The sequence below is a fragment of the Lissotriton vulgaris genome, chromosome 2_1, assembly GCF_964263255.1.
Source record: "Lissotriton vulgaris chromosome 2_1, aLisVul1.2, whole genome shotgun sequence".
NCBI classification, from domain to species: Eukaryota; Metazoa; Chordata; class Amphibia; order Caudata; family Salamandridae; genus Lissotriton; species Lissotriton vulgaris.
Window position 1 is genome coordinate 865,029,218 of NC_141687.1, and position 21,087 is coordinate 865,050,304.

The 21,087-nt window shown below is 43.5% G+C and overlaps 1 protein-coding gene and 1 pseudogene across 1 annotated transcript in view; both read right to left on the reverse strand.

Annotated features, from left to right (window-relative positions):
- LOC147731312 (putative methyltransferase DDB_G0268948) overlaps positions 1 to 20,713 on the reverse strand; it is a 395,842-nt gene extending 375,129 nt beyond the window's left edge. Inside the window, exon 1 of the mRNA XM_086958722.1 lies at positions 20,610 to 20,713. The gene's annotated coding sequence lies outside the window, so the exon portion shown is untranslated. The remainder of the gene's footprint in view (positions 1 to 20,609) is intronic.
- Positions 9,110 to 14,066, reverse strand: LOC147731313 (uncharacterized; annotated as a pseudogene).
- Positions 20,714 to 21,087: the final 374 nt, after the last annotated feature.

The following is a 21,087-nucleotide window of genomic DNA, read 5'->3' on the forward strand; positions in this document are numbered from 1 at the left end:
GACGCTGTATTTTCTCCTGCCGAGAAAATCCAGCTCCGGCGTTTCCAGCCTACTCTTGCGAGTGACTGGGATATCGAGTCCTGAAAGGAAATACAAGACCTCCAAAATTCTATTCCAGAGGTATGGTGTTGACTAAACCCTTAGAGAGAATTCTTGAAGCAAACCTTGGCAAAACCAACTTAACCAAAACTGCTACTTACTTCCTCCCTCCCAAGTATTAGGCTTAGGTCAGGTACACTGGGGTAGGCGTAGTTAGAAGCACCAGTTGAGTAAATTAGTCAAATGTATATATGAATGTATATATTTTATTAATTTTAAACCATTGTATGGCTAAGAAACCATATCAATGCTTTTACAGTATTATTTCGCAATCCTCCTTTTACTGTACGCACTTTTTATAATAACTAGTCTTGCAGTTGTGGCAGTTCATTTCTCTTGCATGAGAAGAAAGACTGTTCAATAAATAATACCCTTTTATTGAAAACGCCCGTCTCTCTATTCTCTGCATCTTGGTGAAAGTAAACTGCACAAACTGACTGAGTAAAATAACTGTCTATTGTTTCACACGACTCTAGAGATTGACTCTTATTCTAAGGAGCAAAGTTGTCATGTTTATGCGGTTGTTGGAAAACTGAATCCCTTCTTGTCTGTACCAGGGAAGCTGATCACTTCCTATTCAGTCAAGAAAGTTTCCAGTGACCTCTGAGCTAGTTGGTAACAAACCCAATTAAGTTTAGCATAGTCAGTGGAGACCTGGAAGACCGCACTTCTACGTCTATACTACTGTTTATGTTATTCCAATGCGCAGGGCCTATAGGGAAAATAGGAACTACACTACAACATGTGGTACAGCAGGAATTAGTTGCGTCTAGAGCAGAGACAGCTGCTTTACAGGTTAAAGTGGAACACATGCAAAGAAACCCATTTGATGCAGGGAGTAGTTCTCCATTGTATACTCGTCCCATTACAGTGGAAATGCCCAATCCGGTACCATTAGACCCGCCTGAAAGGTATAATGGAGATGCCCACAAGATACAAGTGTTTATCACTCAAGTGTTACTGCATTTCACATGCAAGCCTAAAGTATTTGCCACCAACTAGGTGAAGGTGGCTTTTCCTATTTCATATCTCACAGGAGATGCACCACAGTGGGCAGTGCCCTTTGTTGCCCTTTGTGCAACGTGATGATCTCTCACTCTATGACTGGAGGCGTTTGGAGCAGAATTCGAGCATATATTTGATAGAAGAGCTTATACTCTTTCAGCAGATCGTGAATTACTAGAATTGATACAAGGAAGCAAAGAAGTTGTAGTCTATATAATGGCTTTCAGAAGATTAGTAGCAGAGACAAAGTGTCCAGAAAAGAAACAGTATGCCTTATTTTATCAGGGTTTAAGAGATGACCTAAAAGACATCCTAGCCCAAATTGAACCTCAGCCAGCTTATTGTACTGATCTAATTAATTTAACCGTGAGGATGGAACATCGAATGAATGAAAGCAAGGGTGATAAACGTAAAGAGAGTACATTTCCCAGATTTTATCTTTCACGAAATACTGACAAGCCACCCAGAATTACTCCTGAACCAATTGAAATAGGCACTGTTTGATCTTCGCTAACAGTAAATGAGAAGGAACTACGCAGAAAAAATGGTCTCTGCTTATATTGTGGCAAAAAGGACATTATGTACGGGATTGTATTCTGAAACCGCCCATAAATCGACTGGAAGGAAAAAGGTATGAAGGATCCAATGTTAAGCGGGAGACAGAAAACTAAAGTGCTCGGTGTTATATCCTAACCCTGTCCTCCCCTGTGCCCTATTCACCTCCCTGACGCGATAGCTCCCTTGTCACCTTTCCCCCCTCCCATTGGTTCCCCCAACGTTCTACCCCCTCGTCATTCCATGCAACTGCCTAACTGTCACCAGATGATTCTTCCTGACCACGCTGTGACCTGGTGTGGGGCTGTACTTTCGGAATAAACTTATTGCTGATTTTCCTACTGCTTCTTGGTATATGCTTTCAACAAGTGGCGACGAGGTAAACCACAGCCCCTCACCACGGTTTTGATCTACTTTATTCAAAGGAGTTGAGCCTTAATACTGAAAAATGCCCTCCTACCTGATTTCTGTGTAATGCTCGACATTACATCCATAGCGTGGTGTGAGCGTCCTTGGAGCTCTTCTGCGGCGACACCTGAATTCGAGGCGCCTGTCTGCTCAAATTTCAAGAGGATCGGCTTTCTCCTGATGTGAGTGACCCGAGGTGCCTGTCTGCTGAATTTACCCTTCGGTGAGCATTGCCCTGGCATCGGGTCAAGAGGTGCCGACTGAGTGACTCCGCGCTGCTGCTCCGAGGGTTGTTGCCGTGTCACGGTGAAGGTGAGAGCCTCAGCATGCTGTGCTGCGCCTGTATTTGATTTCCAGGGGAGGCGCTTGATGATCTCCAGTGCGCGCAAAGGCATTCCCCTTCGTGCATGTCTTAATCCTGAAGGAGGCATCTTCTTCCTCTCAAGCGCACAGTGACATTTCCTGTCAGCTGTTTTCGCGCCACACACACACTCGCCCCTCAGCTTCGTTCTTCTGCGCTTGTTTCTTCACGTTCCACGTCACTGGAACGCAGCGTCTGGCGCCATCTTGTGGCGAAATCTTCGGATTTTTAAAACAACGTTGTTTCCAAACCAGGCACATACACGGTGATGTGCACACCCTTGTAATTTAAACGAAATTGTATGTTCTCACGCAAACATCTTGTTAAAGGACAGTTTCAACTAAACTACATTGCCTAAAAAAAAAAAAAAAATCTGCACTGCCTAACAAATAAATCTTTCTGTGATAACTAAGCGGATGCCCCCCGGCCTGTGTAATATTCCTGCCATAACTGTAACTTATATTTGGACAGTTAGACGATCACTCTTAATTCAATTCTCTTTAAGTTCACTACTTAACCCTTTGAAGTCAAGTGTCAATTTACACCTGGACAACTGCTACTTGGAATTTTGCTTGCGCTTTAAAACCAGAGACTTGCTTGTCTTCATTCTTAAGTCTATCAGCAATGTGTGCCCTTAGTTCATTGAATCTTGCGCAACCCCAAGCTTTCCTACCTCTCAAAGGTGCTCCTAGTATGCCATGGAAGGAGTGGAGAGAGTATTTCACCAATTATATAGAAACTGTTGAAGATGAGGATTTCACTCCAGAAAAGAAAAAGAGAGTGTTGTTGTACTGCTTAGGTCCCGGGGGTGTCAAGACTTATAATAATATTGAAAAGAAAGTAAGAGAAGGAAATGATGTTTATCAGCATGCATTAGATGACTTGGATGCCCATTTTTCACCTATCGTTTGTGTTGCTGTTGATCGGTATAAATTTTCAAGAAGAAAACAGGGCAAAGATGAGAGCATTGATGATTATGTTGCGGCCTTGAACAACCTGGCCTTAACTTGTAGATTTGGTCAATTGCAAGAAGAATTTGTACGCGATCAAATCATCATGCATGCAAGTAACCCCAACATCCAAGACAAACTATGGGTCAATGGAGAATCGTCCTTAAAAGAAGTTGTTGCTCTAGTTAAAAAAGCCGAACTTACAGGCAGGTGTGCCAAAGCAGTTTTAGATGAGCCAATTGTAGTTAAAGCTATTCATTCTTCTAATGCAAACAAACTAAGACAAAGGGTCAGCAATAAGGAAGCTGCACACGAGTATCGTAAGAAAAGTGAACCTTACAAATCCAAGCACAAAAGTGAAAAAAGTCACGGCAGTAAATACAAAAATCCACCTGAACTCAAATGCTATCGATGTGGTTCTCCTAACCATTTAGCAGATTCCACAAAGTGCCCTGCTAGATATCAGAAATGCTTGTCATGTGGCGTAACTGGTCACATCGCCAAGGCCTGCAATAGGGCATCCTTTAAGCAATACAGACAGGTCAGACACATTCAGGATGAAAGTGACTCTTCTGAAGAGAATTCTGAATACTCGGATTCTGATAGCATCAACTACGTGTTCTCCATAGAGTATGATGTATTAGAACTTACACCCACTAAAAAAAAGAAACCTATGTGCGATGTGAAATTGGGAGGAGTAACTGTAAACTTGATGGCTGATTCTGGCTCCCCTTTCACGATCATCAATGAGAATGTATGGAAACAATTGCTCACCGATAAAATTGGAACATCGCTAGAGAAGTCGAACATCATTGCCAGAAGTTACACAGGCAACAACATCGAATTTCTTGGAACACGTGAGCTAGAATTTGAGTTCAAGAACAGGAAAGCTTGTTGTAAACTCTTCATTGCAAAAAAAGGACCATCTGTACTTGGCTGGAGCGATCAAGCCGATCTGGGAATAATCCTTAACCCAAACAGCGCTGATCCTGTTTTGTCAGTTGATGAGTCATGCAAGAATACCATTCATAAAGATTTTCCTGAAGTGTTTTCAGGGAAAGTTGGTCTCCTTAACAGTTTTGAACACAAAATAGAACTTAAAGACTCAGCTGTTCCATGTATTCACAAAGTGAGACACTTACCTGTGTCAGTAAGGAGTGATGTACAAACAGAGTTGAATAGACTGGTCAAAGAAGGAATAATTGAGGAGGTTGAATCCGCGGAGTGGGTTTCTCCCTTAGTTGTGGTCAAACGTCCCAATGGAAAAATTAGACTGTGCATTGACCTTAGGGATCTTAACAAAAACATTATCGTTGACCAGTATCCCCTACCTCGTATTTGTGAAATGTTTAATGCCACCAATGATATGTGTATTTTCTCCATAATAGATTTGAAATCCGCGTATCACCAGATACCCCTACACATGGACAGCAAGAAATACACCACATTTATCACCCCTTTTGGTTGTTACCGTTTTACAAGGGTACCGTTTGGGTTAGCCTCTGCCGCAGCGCTTTTTCAAAGGGTCATGACTTCCATCTTGGAGGGCGTTGCAGGCATCAGGTTCTTCCAGGACGATATTTTAGTAATGGGCGGCAATCAACAGGAACATGACACACGCTTAAGGCAAGTCTTTGACAAACTCAAAATGCATGGTCTTACAGTCGAACTAGATAAATGTAAAATATCTCAGGACAAAGTGGTTTACTTGGGGCACACCATTAGTCACGAGGGCATCAAACCAAAACAAGGCTTAGTGGATGCCATTCTTAATGCCCCCTGCCCATCTAGTAAAGAGGACATCAGAGCCTTTCTCGGTTTAACGGAGTATTACTCCAAATTCATAAGGAACTTTTCTGAGAAAATGTACAGCCTAAGACAACTACTGAAAAATAAAACAAAATTCGAATGGTCCCCAGAATGTCAGAACACCTTTGAAACGATCAAAAGAGAAATAGGTGAAGCACCATTCCTCAAAGGATTTGATCCCAAAGCAGAAATCTATGTCACAACCGACGCAAGCAACAAAGGATTGGGTGCGGTGTTAGCACAGAAAGATAATTCAAACCAGGAATGGGTCGTAGCTTTTGCATCCAGATCACTCACTCCTGCTGAGGAGAAGTACTCCGTGATTGAACGTGAGATGCTAGCATGTTCATGGGCACTCAATCACTTCAGAGCATACATATGGGGATACAATATACATCTTCGCACAGACCACAAGCCATTGATCAAAATCTTATCTGCTTCTGGCTTACAAAATGCCTCACCACGACTAAGCAAAATGTCAATAAAATTATTGGACTACAACTTCACAGCAGAATATTGGCCAGGTATCAAGAACAAAGTCGCTGATTTTCTCAGCAGATTACCCCTGCCACATAATGAGAACATAAGTACGTCTGAGGATGATGAAAGAGTGGCTCTACTCTTCAACACGAATTTTGAAGGGATCTCTACTGGAGAATGGGAGAATCACATGTCTCAAGATTCAACGTTAAAAGACGTATGCAAGTTTGTCAACACCTCCTGGCCAGAGAAACGCCACCTTCAGGAAAACATTAAGGTGTATTGGGAAATAAGGAATGAAATCAGCTTGGAAAATGGAGTGTTGTACAGAATTGGAAAGGCCATAGCCCCCATCACTCTCAGAGACAAAATACTGAAACTTTGCCACATAGGTCACCTTGGCATAACAAAAACAAAGCAAAGAGTCAGAACCTTTTATTGGTGGCCCGGTATCGACAAACAAATTGAAATCCTCATAAGAAACTGTGTCGAATGCAGTGATTCAGATAAAACTCTCAAGACTTCCAAAGTGGCCCTTTCTCCACTTCACCCTCCCCAAATGACCTGGGAAAAATTAGGCCTGGATATTGCCGGACCAATTGAAGGACACGATGGAGGAATCAAGTACATCATAGTGGTCATTGATCACTTCTCCAAATGGCCGGAAATAGAAATTGTTTCTGAAATAGACAGTTCAACTATCATTTCCTTCCTAGATAAACTGTTCTTAAGTGAAGGTCTACCTAAATTTATTCTCACAGACAATGGTCCACAGTTTTGCTCAATGACGTTCAAATCATTCCTTGAAAGGAACTGTATCACCCACCACACTACTTCCCTCTACCATCCAGAAGGTAATGGTCTTACAGAACGCTTCAACCGTGTCTTGAAGGGACACATACAATTGTCTAGGAATGCCAACCTTAACTGGGAAGAAGAAGTGTTCAAACTCATCTGGGCATTCAGAATTTCTCCTTGTACCTTCGTGCTCATGAGAAGCAGACAACCTCTGAGCATTGACCTTGGTTGGATGCCTGTTTCTAAGCAACTTGAATGGTCGCCTGATGTCATCAGAAACAACATAATCAAGGCGCAAAAATACTACAAAGAGTGGTATGACTCTAAACATAATGCAAAGGAACACTCTTTCAAGGTAGGGGATCTTGTGAAAGTTCGTTTAGAAAAAAAGGTAAGGAAAGGAGAAAGCAGATTCACCCCTTCTCTTCGCATCAATGAACTCTTTAACAATGCTGCTAGGCTCAGTGATGGGAAGGTGTGGCACATGAGTAGATTGGCAAAATGCCATCTTGAAGGCATAGGTCCAAGTCAAATGCAACCTAAGGTGAATAACAAAGATTTGTGGGTTGATTATGATATGTCTAAGTCTGAACATAGTTGCATGCCCAACATCGAGTCTTCACATGTTCACCCACCTGTCTCTGACTTTGCTGATTGTCATTCATCAGACCGGTCTGTTGATGTCAGTCCTCACACTCTACCATTGCGGGGTTGTCAGGGCGACTCACACTCCGACTCTGAAGTCATGTCTGACAGTCATAGCTTCAGTGGTAGGTCAGGCAGAACCAGTAATGATCCTCACTCTGACACCGATTGTGTTCCTGATCCTCACCTTGTCACGGGAAGGTTTGGTAGGACTATTCGCAAGCCTAAACGTTTTGAAGACTTTGTATATGATTAATGTTCACTGTTTTTCCTGCATGACTTCATGCTATGATTAATGTTCACTGTTTTCCCACATGACTACATGCTTCACTGCCTATTGTTTAATCCTTTAAAAAACTCTCAAGAGAGGAAGATGTGTTATATCCTAACCCTGTCCTCCCCTGTGCCCTATTCACCTCCCTGACGCGATAGCTCCCTTGTCACCTTTCCCCCCTCCCATTGGTTCCCCCAACGTTCTACCCCCTCGTCATTCCATGCAACTGCCTAACTGTCACCAGATGATTCTTCCTGACCACGCTGTGATCTGGTGTGGGGCTGTACTTTCGGAATAAACTTATTGCTGATTTTCCTACTGCTTCTTGGTATATGCTTTCAACACTCGGGAAAGACAGAAGGGGTATCCTCGAGCAAGTATTTTGTCCCTTCCTTAGATGGCAGTGGATGTATGGATCAGAAAAGGTTCTTTTTTATTAGTATCAGATCAAGATAAACGAGGAATGGCAAAGAACCCAAGCTTTGGTTGATTCAGGAGCTACAAGAACTTTATGGATGAGACAATAAATCCTCAAATGCATCAGTCCATTAGTAGTTAAATTGGCATTACCATCCAATTTACACTCTCATCCGGCCTTTCATGTTTCCTTGCTTAAGCCTTCCATTTCTCCTGTAAAGAAAATGCCAGTTCCTATGTGGGGAAATGGCGAGAAGGTGTATGTGGTATGTAAAATACTAGATACCAAGATGAGAGGCCTGCGGAGAGGGTATTTGGTATCCTGGAAGGGCAAGTTTTGGGAATTAAGTACTTTAATATTCATTGCAAACATTTTCTTATCGGACGATTCATATTCTTATGGTGGATTTTACTTCAGTTGAGTTCCTCCCTGTTGGAAAGACATACGTATGTAGTCTATTGCAGGTGGCAGAGACTTTGTTGTCAGTTTAGCTTTTATTCTATCCTTTCCCCCTGTTGGCTGAGCCTGTTCATATGATCATGCAGGGAGAAGGAACAACACCTTGACATTTATTCTTCATGAAACTTTATTGCTCAGATCTGTCAATTTGTAGTGCCTCTACCAGTTGTAGGTGTTACATTTAAGTGGGAGGTAACATACATAGTTTGTCCATTGAAACCTTCCACTCACATTCAAGTAAGAAGTATATCTTGGTTGTGCTGGATCATGCAACCAGGTACCCTGAAGCTGAACCTCTGGGGAACACAACTGCAATGGTGAGAACAAGCGCTCTCCTGGAGAACTTTTCTAAAGTAAAATTTCTGACCGGGAAACCAACTTCATCTTGTCTTACATGAGAGAGCCCTTCGTCAGGGAAAACTAAAAAGGAATAAAACACATAGTCATTACCATGTTAACCATTTCTAAGCATCTTACATCTTCAACATACATTAGTGATGCCTCTGACGACGGAGGTGAAGTAGTATTATCTCAACTGGATGACAAAGGTAGAAAGCACCCCATAGTCTTCATTAGTAGGAGATTACTACCCTGAGAGTGAACTCACTTACTTCTGCCTACTATCCCTCTAAAGGAATAGGCCTGTAACCAGGACTCTCCTGCCATCTCTGTCCTGGGATTTTCATTTAGTCTGACTCCAGGTGTGATCCATCTCCTCGACTCCAGGAATTTCTTGGCCTTTTTCTTTTCCTTTTCCCTTGAGGGTTCCAGGTGAGGGCTTGACTAGTGGTTTTTGATGCAGGCTTACAGAGGGTGTGGCCTGTTCAGCCTCAGTGTCTTTTCATGGTTTATTCATGAGAAGAGATTTGGGAAGTCTGCTGCCAGAGGTTGTTGTTGCTGATGGTATTTGGCCAGCAAATTTGGAGTATATTCCTCAGACAGGTGATGATGAAGGTCTGGAGTTTGTTGGTGAAGTTTCTGCTCCGTACAGGAGGACCCATTTTATGTTGGTGTTAAAAAGCCTGATCTTGTTTTGCAGCATTAGGTCCTTGGAGCTCAAGGTCTTCTTTAGATGAATGAAGGCCGCCCTTGCTTTGCTGATTCTTGCCTTGACATCTGTGTATGTCCTGCTCTGCCTATCTATGACACTGCCCAGGTAGGTGAAGTCCTGATCCTCTTCCAGTGCATCGCCTGCAAGAGTGCCTGCAGTTGCGCTGGTTGTGTTAGCCTTCATGATCTTGTTTTTTCCACTGTGGATGTTGAAGATAAGTTGTGCTGTTGTGGCTGCCACTTTGTCGGTCTTCTCTTGCATCAGCAGATTGATATAGGAGAATTGAGCCAGGTCATCTGTAAAGTCCAGGTGTTCGATCTGCGGCCAAGGTGTCCACTGGATCCCATTTCATCTCCTTGCTTTGGATGGCCTCGTGATCTAGTCTATGGTTAAGAGGAAGAGAAAAGGTGAAAGCAAACAACCCTGGCAAACTCCGGTCCTCACTTCTAAGGCTTCCATGAGTTTACCTCCATGTATTATCTTGCATGTCATTCCCTGATCAGAGTTGTTGGTAATTCTTACAAGTTTATCTGGCTTACCATAGTGGCGAAGGAGTTTTCAAAAGGACTGTCCAAGATGTGTTAAATGCCTTCTCATATTCGATGAAGTTGATATAGAGGAGGGCGCTGCATTCCATTAACTGCTCAGTGATGATGCACAGTGTTGCCATCTGATATGTGCAGGATCTATCTTTGTGGAAGCCAGCTTGCTTGTCTCGCAACTGAGCATCGACTTGTTCCTTCATTCTGTTCGGGGTGCCTGGGATTGATAGAAGAGTTATACCTCTGTAATTTGCGCAGTTACTCAGGTCACCTTTCTTGGGGATCTTGATCAGATATGCCTCCTTCCAGTCTGATGCCACCTTTTCCTCTTCCCAGAACCTTCCAAACCTGGGGTAGGGGATGCCTACTGATTTTTCAATGTATGCCTTCAAATCATTTGCAGGAAGATTATCAGGTCCAGCTGCCTTCCTGTTTCTTAGATGTTTGATGGCTTGCCATATTTCTTCCTTGGTTTATCTGCTGCTGTTGATTGGCAAGTCCTTTCAAGCTGGCTGTGTGCCTAGTGAAGATCGCAGCATGGGCTGTTTCAGAAGTTCTTCAAAGTGCTCCACCCATCTTCGTTGTTGGCCTTTGTTACCCATGATTGTCTTGCCAGCTTTGTCTTTAAAAGGTCTTTCTGGCTTGCTGTATCTGCCGGAGTGTTTCCTAGGTATGTCATTAAGTTCTTTCAAGGTTCCAAGGCTTGCTGCTTCCTGGGCTTCTGTACAAAAGGGGGTGGTGATGGACGGAGCATCTGAACCAATCAAACACTCACACCCAGTCAAAAGATCTGGGTTTGATCCATCACCGTTCTTTAGCCCACTCTGCCACCCCAGTTCAGACATGGCTATATGCAAATTAGTCTGACCCTGTGCCTCATGGGAACAGTCCATCCCGAACTGCCAAGCCATGCCTTCCCTGGACCGGAAACAAGCTTCCGAGGACCGGTTTCTGGCATTACAGCCGTCTTCAGCCCAGCTTGCTTGAATCCAGTGGCAAAGTGAGCAAGGGACTCAAGTCTGAGCATACCCTGCCACACTTATGGCGGCCAAAGCGGTACAAAAAGGGGGTGGTGATGGACGGAGCAACTGAAGCAATCAAACACTCACACCCAGTCAAAAGATCTGGGTTTGATCCATCACCGTTCTTTAGCCAACTCTGCCACCCCAGTTCAGACATGGCTATATGCAAATCAGTCTCACCCTGTGCCTCATGGGAACAGTCCAGCCCGAACTGCCAAGCCATGCCTTCCCTGGACCGGAAACAAGCTTCCGAGGACCTGTTTCTGGCATTGCAGCCGTCTTCAGCCCGGCTTGCTTGAATCCAGTGGCAAAGTGAGCAAGGGACTCACGTCTGAGCATACCCTGCCACACTTATGGCGGCCAAAGCGGTACAAAAGGTGGTGGCGATGGACGGAGCATCTGAACCAATCAAACACTCACACCCAGTCAAAAGATCTGGGTTTGATCCATCACCGTTCTTTAGCCAACTCTGCCACCCCAGTTCAGACATGGCTATATGCAAATCAGTCTGACCCTGTGCCTCATGGGAACAGTCCAGCCGAACTGCCAAGCCATGCCTTCCCTGGACTGGAAGCAAGCTTCCAAGGACCAGTTTCTGGCATTAGAGCCATCTTCAGCCCGGCTTGCTTGAATCCAGTGGCAAAGTGAGCAAGGGACTCACGTCTGAGCATACCCTGCCACACTTATGGCAGCCAAAGCGGTACAAAAGGGGATGGTGATGGACGGAGCATCTGAACCAATCAAACACTCACACCCAGAAAAAAGATCTGGGTTTAATCCATCACTGTTCTTTAGCCCACTCTGCCAGCCCAGTTCAGACATGGCTATATGCAAATCAGTCTGACTCTCTACCTCATGAAAGCAGTCCAGCCCGAACTGCCAAGCCGTGCCTTCCCTGGACCGGAAACAAGCTTCCGAGGACCGGTTTCTGGCATTACAGCCGTCTTCAGCCCGGCTTGCTTGAATCCAGTGGCAAAGTGAGCAAGGGACTCACGTCTGAGCATACCCTGCTACACTTATGGCGGCCAAAGCGGTACAAAAGGGAGTGGTGATGGACGGAGCATCTGAAGACGGCTGATAGCCAGAAACCGGTCCTAGGATGCTTGATTCCGGTCCAGGAAAGACATGGCTTGGCAGTTAGGGCTGGACTGTTCCCATGAGGCATAGGGTCAATGCTGATTTGCATATGGCCATGTCTGAACTGGGGTGGTATGGAGTGCAAAAAATCGATGGATTTAGGCCCAGATCTCTGTACTGGGGTGAATGTATGACATTGTTCTGCATTCTGTCCATAAATTGTTGTTTTTGCATTTGTCACCCCGAGTCAGATGGGTATGCTCAGACGTGAGTCCCATGCTCTCCACACCACTGGAGTCAAGCTATCCTGGCTGAAGACGGCTGATAGCCAGAAACCGGTCCTAGGATGCTTGATTCCGGTCCAGGAAAGACATGGCTTGGCAGTTCAGGCTGGACTGCTCCCATGAGAAACAGGGTCAAGGCTGATTTGCATATGGCCATGTCTGAACTGGGGTGGTGTGGAGTGCAAAAAAAACAATGGATTTAGGCCCAGATCTCTGTACTGGGGTGAATGTATGACATTGTTCTGCATTCTGTCCATCAATTGTTGTTTTTGCATTTGTCACCCCGAGTTGGATGGGTATGCTCAGACGTGAGTCTCATGCTCTCCACACCACTGGAGTCAAGCTATCCTGGCTAAAGACAGCTGATAGCCAGAAACCGGTCCTAGGATGCTTGATTCCGGTCCAGGAAAGACATGGCTTGGCAGTTCGGGCTGGACTGTTCCCATGAGGCACAGGGTCAAGGCTGATTTCCATATGGCCATGTCTGAACTGGGGTGGTGTGGAGTGAAACAAAACGATGGATTTAGGCCCAGATCTCTGTACTGGGGTGAATGTATGACATTGTTCTGCATTCTGTCCATCAATTGTTGTTTTTGCATTCGTCACCCCGAGTGGGATGGGTATGCTCAGACGTGAGTCCCATGCTCTCCACACCACTGGAGTCAAGCAATCCTGGCTGAAGATGGCTGATAGCCAGAAACCGGTCCTAGGATGCTTGATTCCGGTCCAGGAAAGACATGGCTTGGCAGTTCGGGCCTGGACTGTTCCCATGAGGCACAGGGTCAAGGCTGATTTGCATATGGCCATGTCTGAACTGGGGTGGTGTGGAGTGCAAAAAAAACGATGGATTTAGGCCCAGTTCTCTGTACTGGGGTGAATGTATGACATTGTTCTGCATTCTGTCCATCAATTGTTGTTTTTGCATCATGGGCTTCTGTGGCAAGACCATTGAAAAATCTTTGCTTGTTTTTTTATAAGCATCTCTTTGCTTCCTTATTGGTTTTGGTGTATTCGTCTTGAGCTTTTGATTTTTCTTCACTTGTGTGGCTTGTGTTGACTACAGCTTTCTTTTCTTTTCTCACCGTGATTTTGCAGAGGGTCTTGGTGGAGATCCATCCTTTATGCTGGTGTTTCTTGCCATTCAGTAACTTCTGGCAAGTTGATGTCACTGTTTCTTTGATCTTCTCCTACTGGCTTTCTACTGGGTCTCTGTCATCCTCTAGCTCTTGCAGGACTTGAAACATGTTACGGAGTGTGACTGAATATTCACTCTGTTTCTGTGCATTTTTGGAGGGTTTGGTTTGTGGGTTCCATGCATGCTTTCTTCAGCTTTAAATTTTGCCCTGCCATGCCAAGGTGATGATCTGATGCTACGCCTGCTCCTCTCACCACTGTCACATCCTGTGGGGTCCTTCAGAACATACTGGCAATGCAGAGATGGACCACCTGATTCTCTGTTGAATGGTCTGGTAACACCTAAGTTGCCTTTTGTGGTCTTTTGTGTGGTAATGCATTACCGCCTAACAAATACTGTTCAAGGCACAAAGATCTGCAAGCCTTTCACCATTCTCTTTCATATCACCAAGGCCATAGTTGCCCATGACTTCTTCGTACCCAGCGTTGTCACTTCCAATCTCAGCATTGAGTTCACCCATCAGTATGGTATCAAGGCATTTCTCCAAGATGGACTGAAGTCTGTTGTAAAACTGTTCTTTTTCCTCTACTTTTTTGTAATTTGTAGGAGCCTAACTAGCTATAACATTCATGTTGATCCTCTTTTTCTTTGTGCTGAAGTAAGAGCAGCTATTGCTCACCACCACTTCAGACATCAGCTGGAACTCCTTTCCTGTGCTATGCCTATAGTTGTGTGCCTTATATCCATAGAATATGGTAGGTATATGCAGTGGTGTAGCTAGAGCTTTTGCCAACCGGGCAGGGGGAGTCGAGAGACGACAACGTGGAAAAATACAATAAAAAAAAAGAGAAACCACTTTACTTGCACGCATTGAAATTGCTCACCTCTAGTGAAGTGCTGCCATCCCCAAAAAAGCGCTGCTCGAGCGGATAGCCCGCCTCACCACCCTGTTTATGCCACTGGGTATATGACCGCTTTTCTGCTGTTCCACAGTGGTCACCTAGCAGAATGTATACCTATGTTGCTCATTTGGCTTCTGATAGTTCTTCCTGTAGCCCCACTCCTTAGTTGCTTCTGCTACTGCTACTGCTGCTGCTGAGCCTCGACCTTGAGACCCGCTTTCCTTAGACCTGCTCTGCGGACTGGCTTTGCTGCTAATAAGCTTGCTGCCCTCGACCAGCCAGGTTTGGTAATGCTTGGTATGGCCTTGAGTTACGCTTGCTCTCTTTGGTCTCCCTGCCCTAGTGTGTTGTGCCAAGGAAATGGCCTTTAGTGGCCCACACTGTCCATTATCCAGACTATCTCATTGAGGCTCTGTGCTGACTGCCTGGCCCACAGTCAAACTAGGACCTTGAAGTTGGACTGCCCAAAACAGATTGACCCCAGACTAGATAAATGTAAATGTACATGTATTTATATAGCGCAAATCACCCACACCGCAGGTATCTAAGCGCTTGCTTAGGGAACCCGTCCTGGTATTCCCCTGTGAGATAACCCCAGCAGGGTATCCACAAGGTGAAAGCCAGGCATCCCGCCGCGAGGGGCCGTTGTGGAGATTAAGCAAGCTATTGCCCAGAGTCGCAGAGTGTGAACCCGTGAGTCGAGTAGGCACCGGAGCGAGAATTATCGAGTCCGTGGAATTATTGAGCCCAAGCCCCGTCGAGGCGGGGAATTGAACCCTGGTCCAGGGCCGATCTCAGCTTCCGGGTCTGCCGCCTCTAACCCCTGAGCCACACTTCACACAGGCCCACTGTCTAGCCTGAATATACTTCTGGGGCTATTATCAGGTAGCTTTAGTATTGGGTATAGTAGGAGAAAGGGTAGGGTCTCAGGAATAAAGGACATTTGTGTTTGCTGCATTTCTTTAAGCTTGCCTCATAAATCATCTGAACTTGTTTGGCCCCGTGGCCTTAAACTGGTAACATTTATATTGGAACCTACCATTGAGCCAACTTGTCATAAAAACACAATTCAGTAACTCAGGCCAACCACAAAAAATAGTGACAATGATGCACTGTGTCATGACAAGGATGTGTACATACTTGTGAGTATCCTGTGTAACGCAACTGGTGCTCATGTAAAGCTCTCTGATACTTTTGGGTCGAATTTGCGCTGCAAAAACGTCAGCCCACCAAAAAATGTGAAATTGGCATTGAATTGCTCCGCTTTGTAAACATTCAGAAACATGCTTGCCTTACAATATATATTTTCTCATACAACATAGCTGTATGTTTTCTCCTTGTGTGGCAGTGTATGAAGGTTTTATTTTGCACCCTTATATATTTATGTATACATGAAGAATGTTCCTTACTTCACCCATTACCCTTCCCACCATCCTCTCCAGTCAGTCTTTGGCCTTTTTGGGTTGATTGTTTGCTAAAGGCATCTTGGGGACATTGAGAAAGGTTCTCTGCAAATGCATTCCACCTATTGCTTACCATTGCCCTGGGCATCTCCAACTCTCATTTTCCGGCTTTCTGTTTGCTTGCTTTATTTATTTCAGGCTGGTCAGTTTCAGTTGGTCCCTCCCAAGTAGCACATACTTTTTACACTACCTCTCCTGGTAGTCATCCATTACTGTTACTTTCTATAAACAGGCCTGTACATTTTGTTCTTTTCTAGTCACATTTGCTCTGCATTCAAAGTGGTCAAATGTCAGGCTCTGTCTTCTGAGGGAGCTTGGTGTTTAATTTTCTTTCTCTGGCTTCAAAGTGAGAGTATGTATGTTACAATGTTGCTGGATACTGCAGTTATGAAAGTTTTTTTTCCTAGCCCACAACAACATTTCATTGAGTTCTGCGAGCATTTCAGAATATATCAAAATTAACCCCTTCGATGCTTGTGATGGAACCATTCCGTCATCAGTCACGGTTGAGCTGTGCTGATGACGGAATGGTTCCGTCACAACCACACCGTGTTCTGGAATGTCCAGCACAGAGCAGAAATCGGGGCCGCACGGAAGGTGTTAGGAAAGTACAAATAAATCTAATTTTGTGTTAATTCTGAAGTTTATTGTTGACATATACTTTAATATGAGAAAACAAATTAATACACAAGGTGATGCATTTTCCACAAATAAATATTTCTGCGCTGTGTAGTTTTATTTGTAAACCTGCATGTCTGTGAAAATGTAATGGTCATTTGAATTAAAAATGTGTTGTCTGTAATCTCAGTGTGCTACCACACCATGCATACTCCACTCTACCCCCTCTACTCTACTCTGCACTTCTCCACACCACTACACATTTAATCTGCACCACTCCACTGCACTCTCTGCCAATGCACTCTACTCCACTCTGAACCACTCCACTCTACACCAATGCACTCCATGTCACTTAACTCTACACCTCTCCTACTCTTCTCTGCACCACTGCATTGTATGCATTTGAACTCTATGCCTCTCTACTCTAAACCATTGCACTCTGTGCTACTGTACTTTACGGCAATGCACTCTACTGCACTCTACAACAGTGTACTCTATGACACTCTACTCTGCAACACTGCACTCTCCACCACTGAACTCGACACCCCTCTGCTCTGCACTACTGCACTCTATGGTAATGCACTCTATGCTCCTCTACCCTGGTTCACTGCACTCTATATCACTGCTCTCTGCAGTTCTTCACTCTACCCCACTACACTCTGTGGCACTCCATTGTATGCCGCAATACTCTACTCTGTACCACTCCACTCAATGCCCCTGTACTCTACACCAATCCGCTGCATGCCACTCTAATCTACTCTGCACCACTGCACTTCATGCACCCGCATTCTGCACTACTTTGCTCTTTTTCATTACGCTCCATACCACTCTACTCAATCCCACTGCACTCTACATTGCACCACTCCACTCAATGCCACTTCACTCTTCTCTAAAACATTCTACTCTATGTCACTCTATGACATTCTGCCCCACTCCACTTCATGCCACTGCACTCTATGCCTCTCTACTCTAAACCACTGCTTTCTACACCATTGCATTCTAGGCCTATGTGCTCTACACTATTCTGCACCACTTCACTCTACGACACTTTACTCTGCCAAACTGCACTCTCCGCCACTGAATTCTACGCCACTCTACTCTGTATCACTGCACTATACACCACTGAACTCTACAGCACTCCATTCTACACCACTTCACTCTTCACCACTCCACTGTAAGCCACTATACCCTTTGCAACTGGTAGATGGAAATAAATCAGACCATTACCCTTTTGCATTTGCCCTTCACTTATAATAATCTGCAGGACAAACCTATTATTGGTTTGTATGTCCAATATATGGAGCACACAAGCAGTGCCATCATGGCACACTTATGATTTTGATGAAATAATTCATTCCGTTAGAACGTATTTTCAATGGGGAGATCATCAAAGCAAAATGGGTGGAATTATGCACTTTTGATAGTTATGCATATCGTTTTTGATAATTCATATTTTCAACATAAACTATAGTTTTGTGACATCATGTTAACTCAATATCGCCAAATAATGAACTGATAAAATGAATGTATCTGTTGTAGTTCAAGCATAAAATAATGCCAGACATGCCAGGTCTGGTGGGTCAACAGGCAGATTATTATTAACAGCACTTATAACGCACATGGCTACTCCAAGGAGTGTCCCAGCGTGAACCCTACTAGGCGGTTAGGAGGAGCATGACAGTTTATTTAAAGAGCAAGGTTTTCAGTTTCTTTCTAAATAACCCCAGATCCCACACGGCTTGTAACTCAGTCGGGAGCTGATTCCAGGCCACCACATTCAACCAGGTCAATGACCTGCCACCAGCCGTTTGTTTGAGGACCCTAGGAGTGCAAGCCCTTAGCTTATTTGAGGATCGCAATTACCTAGACGGTGTATAGAAGCTAAATCTTGATCTCAAATAGGATGGGCCATTACAGTATAAAGCAGAATGCACCACTACCATGCATTTAAACTTCACCCTTTCTTTCACAGGTAACTAATGAAGATCACTGAGATGCAGCATGACATTAGCCCTCTTAGTGAGGTTGAGTAGCAACATAGCTGCCGCATTCTGGAGCATCTGGAGTTTAGTGAGAAAATTGCCTGACAGGTCAACATATAGCACATTGGCATAGTCAATGCAAGATGTAATCAAGGTTTGGATGACCGTTTTCCTAGCATGAACAATAAGCAGAGGTAAGAATTTCTTTGGTGCTTTTATAATCCCAAAACATGTTTCTGACAGCCTTTTGATTTGAGGTCCAAAGCACAGCTTATCATCAAACCGTATTCCCAAGATTTTTTTACCCTCCAGGGATTTGTGTTTGGCCCTACTTGCACAGGTTTCGAATCCAAGTGGGCAAGCTCATACTTTCATCCTACTTAAGTTGATAAAAATGAGTATCATTGCATTATGTAGCGACAAGCATTCTATATATGTCACTCACTCACTCAATTCATCTTTATTAGATTCACACAAGGTGTATCATAAACGAATACATAAAAATCTACAGTTCATTAAAAGGCAAAAATAGTAGTATAAAACAGATACAGTAAGATACAAGTCACACTTTAACATACAGCGGGTAAAAACTTTCTTCTGATTAATATAGCCCTAAGAAATCTTGAAAGTACCACGCATGTATACAGATTTAGAAGAAATTGCAAGTATAAAAATGCCGGTCTACATTGTTTAAAATTTTGAGATTTCATTAAAGGTATAATAAAAGATCTTCTCAGATCTGTATATAATTTACAAAAAAACTCTGAATGAATGGTTGATTGTTTAGACACATTATCACAAGTACAGCGGATTAAATTGTTTGACCAATTGTTGACATTTGGAGAACTTATCAGGCAGTGGAATATCTCTAACCTAAAATGCGTTAAAACAAATCTGTGATAAACATTAAAAACATTAGGAAGGTATGGTTGCATTGAAGAGGTGGTTAAAACCATTTGATTATGTTGAACAGTTGTATTGGTCATTTCCACACACAATCTAAGTCCTTACAATAAATTTAAACACTTTGTATTTATTGCTTTCCGGTAGATGTGTCTCAAAGTTTCAGGTTGATTGTAAAATTACGGGCGCTAAATTTCTGACTTAAAACTCTTAATAAACTTTAGCCAGGGGATTTTTTTTTTAAGCAAACTCTGAATCACAGCAATGCTTTACTATGGCACGGTTCAAATCGATGTAGTTGGAGGTCCATATTTTGTGCCAAAGAAGGACTGGCTGAATCTTAATCAAATCTATTAGATATTTAGCTCCCAGTTCAAAGTGACATACAAAGTTTGAGCAACTAGAAGGGAGCACCAAAAGATTTTTTTTAAAAAACATTTCCCACCACCTGTAGTGATTCAACATTTAGGTATCCCCATATTTTGGAACCATACATTGCAATGGTTCTACATTTTGCATTGTGAATGGTTAGCATTTCTTTTGGCTGACTATTCCCCAGTTTCCTTGCGAAGTTTCAAAGAGCCATAATAGTTCTAATAAATTGCAGCCTTCTCGAATTAATAATACTTTTCCACTTCCCTTCACAGTCAAATAAATTTCCCAGATATGAGAAGCTCGGGGTTAAAGGTAAAATGGATTTTCCTATAAAAATTTACAACACTTGGGTGAGTTAGGGCCCACTTTCATAACAAATGTCTTGCTTACGTTAATTTGTAACCCCAAATTTTCCATAAAAAGGACAAAGCTGTCAAGGAGACGCTGCAAAGTTGTAGGGGTGCGAGCCATAAATAAAAGGGTCGTCAGCATAAAGCAGAACAGGTTTTGGCCAGTATTTAATTTGTGGCAAATCTGTGCACGTGCTAGCTGCATTCTGGATCACCGGGAGATTATTGAGAAGATTGCCTGATAGGCCAACATATAGCACATTGGCATAGTCAATGCGAGATGTAATCAAAGCTTGGGTGACCGTTTTCCTAGCATGAACAGGAAGCAGCGGTAAGAATGTCTTTAGTGCTTTCAAAATCCCAAAACGTATTCCTGACAGCCTTTAAATTTGACGTCCAAAGCACAACTTATCATCAAACCATATTCCCAAATAATTTTTACTCTCCATGGATTTGAGTTTGACCCTACTGTCACACGTTCTAATCCCAGTGGCCAAGCTCATCCTTTCATCTTACATTAAATTGATAAAATGAGTATCATTGCATTATGTAGCGACAAGTATTTTCTATATGTCAGTAATGCCAAGTGTCCACTTAAAGGGTAAACACTGACCTCAAAAGATATGTTTTGAAATAGATCTTACTGTTGGATTGAGACGATCTCGTTGGTTGACCGATAATCTTCAAAATGTCAGATGGGAGACCTGTAGATCCAGAAGTATCCAGTGCTCTGCAAATACTGCTGCCTTGCCGGAGTATTTATGTGCCTTGATGTGTCACACACCCAATTCACTAAATTATGAATGCGTTTCCTGTCAGATGTTTCAGCTACAAGATGTTTAGGCCGCATGGCAGAGTGTTCACATCTGAGAACCAAAGCTCAAATATGTAAAAACATTCAAATATTTACACTTTGCCTTGCCAGCATACCTTCTATAGACAAAGAGGCGTTTGCAGTTGTTTGACTGGGAATCCTGATTCTTTCAGTTGCTAATCCTCCTACTTAGGGGCATATTATCAAGACAGGCGATAAAATTATCGCAGTTTTAGCGGCAGAAAACTGCAGCTAAAACGTCGATAATGGGCTTGATAATATGCTCTATGGAATTCCAATTGAAGCCC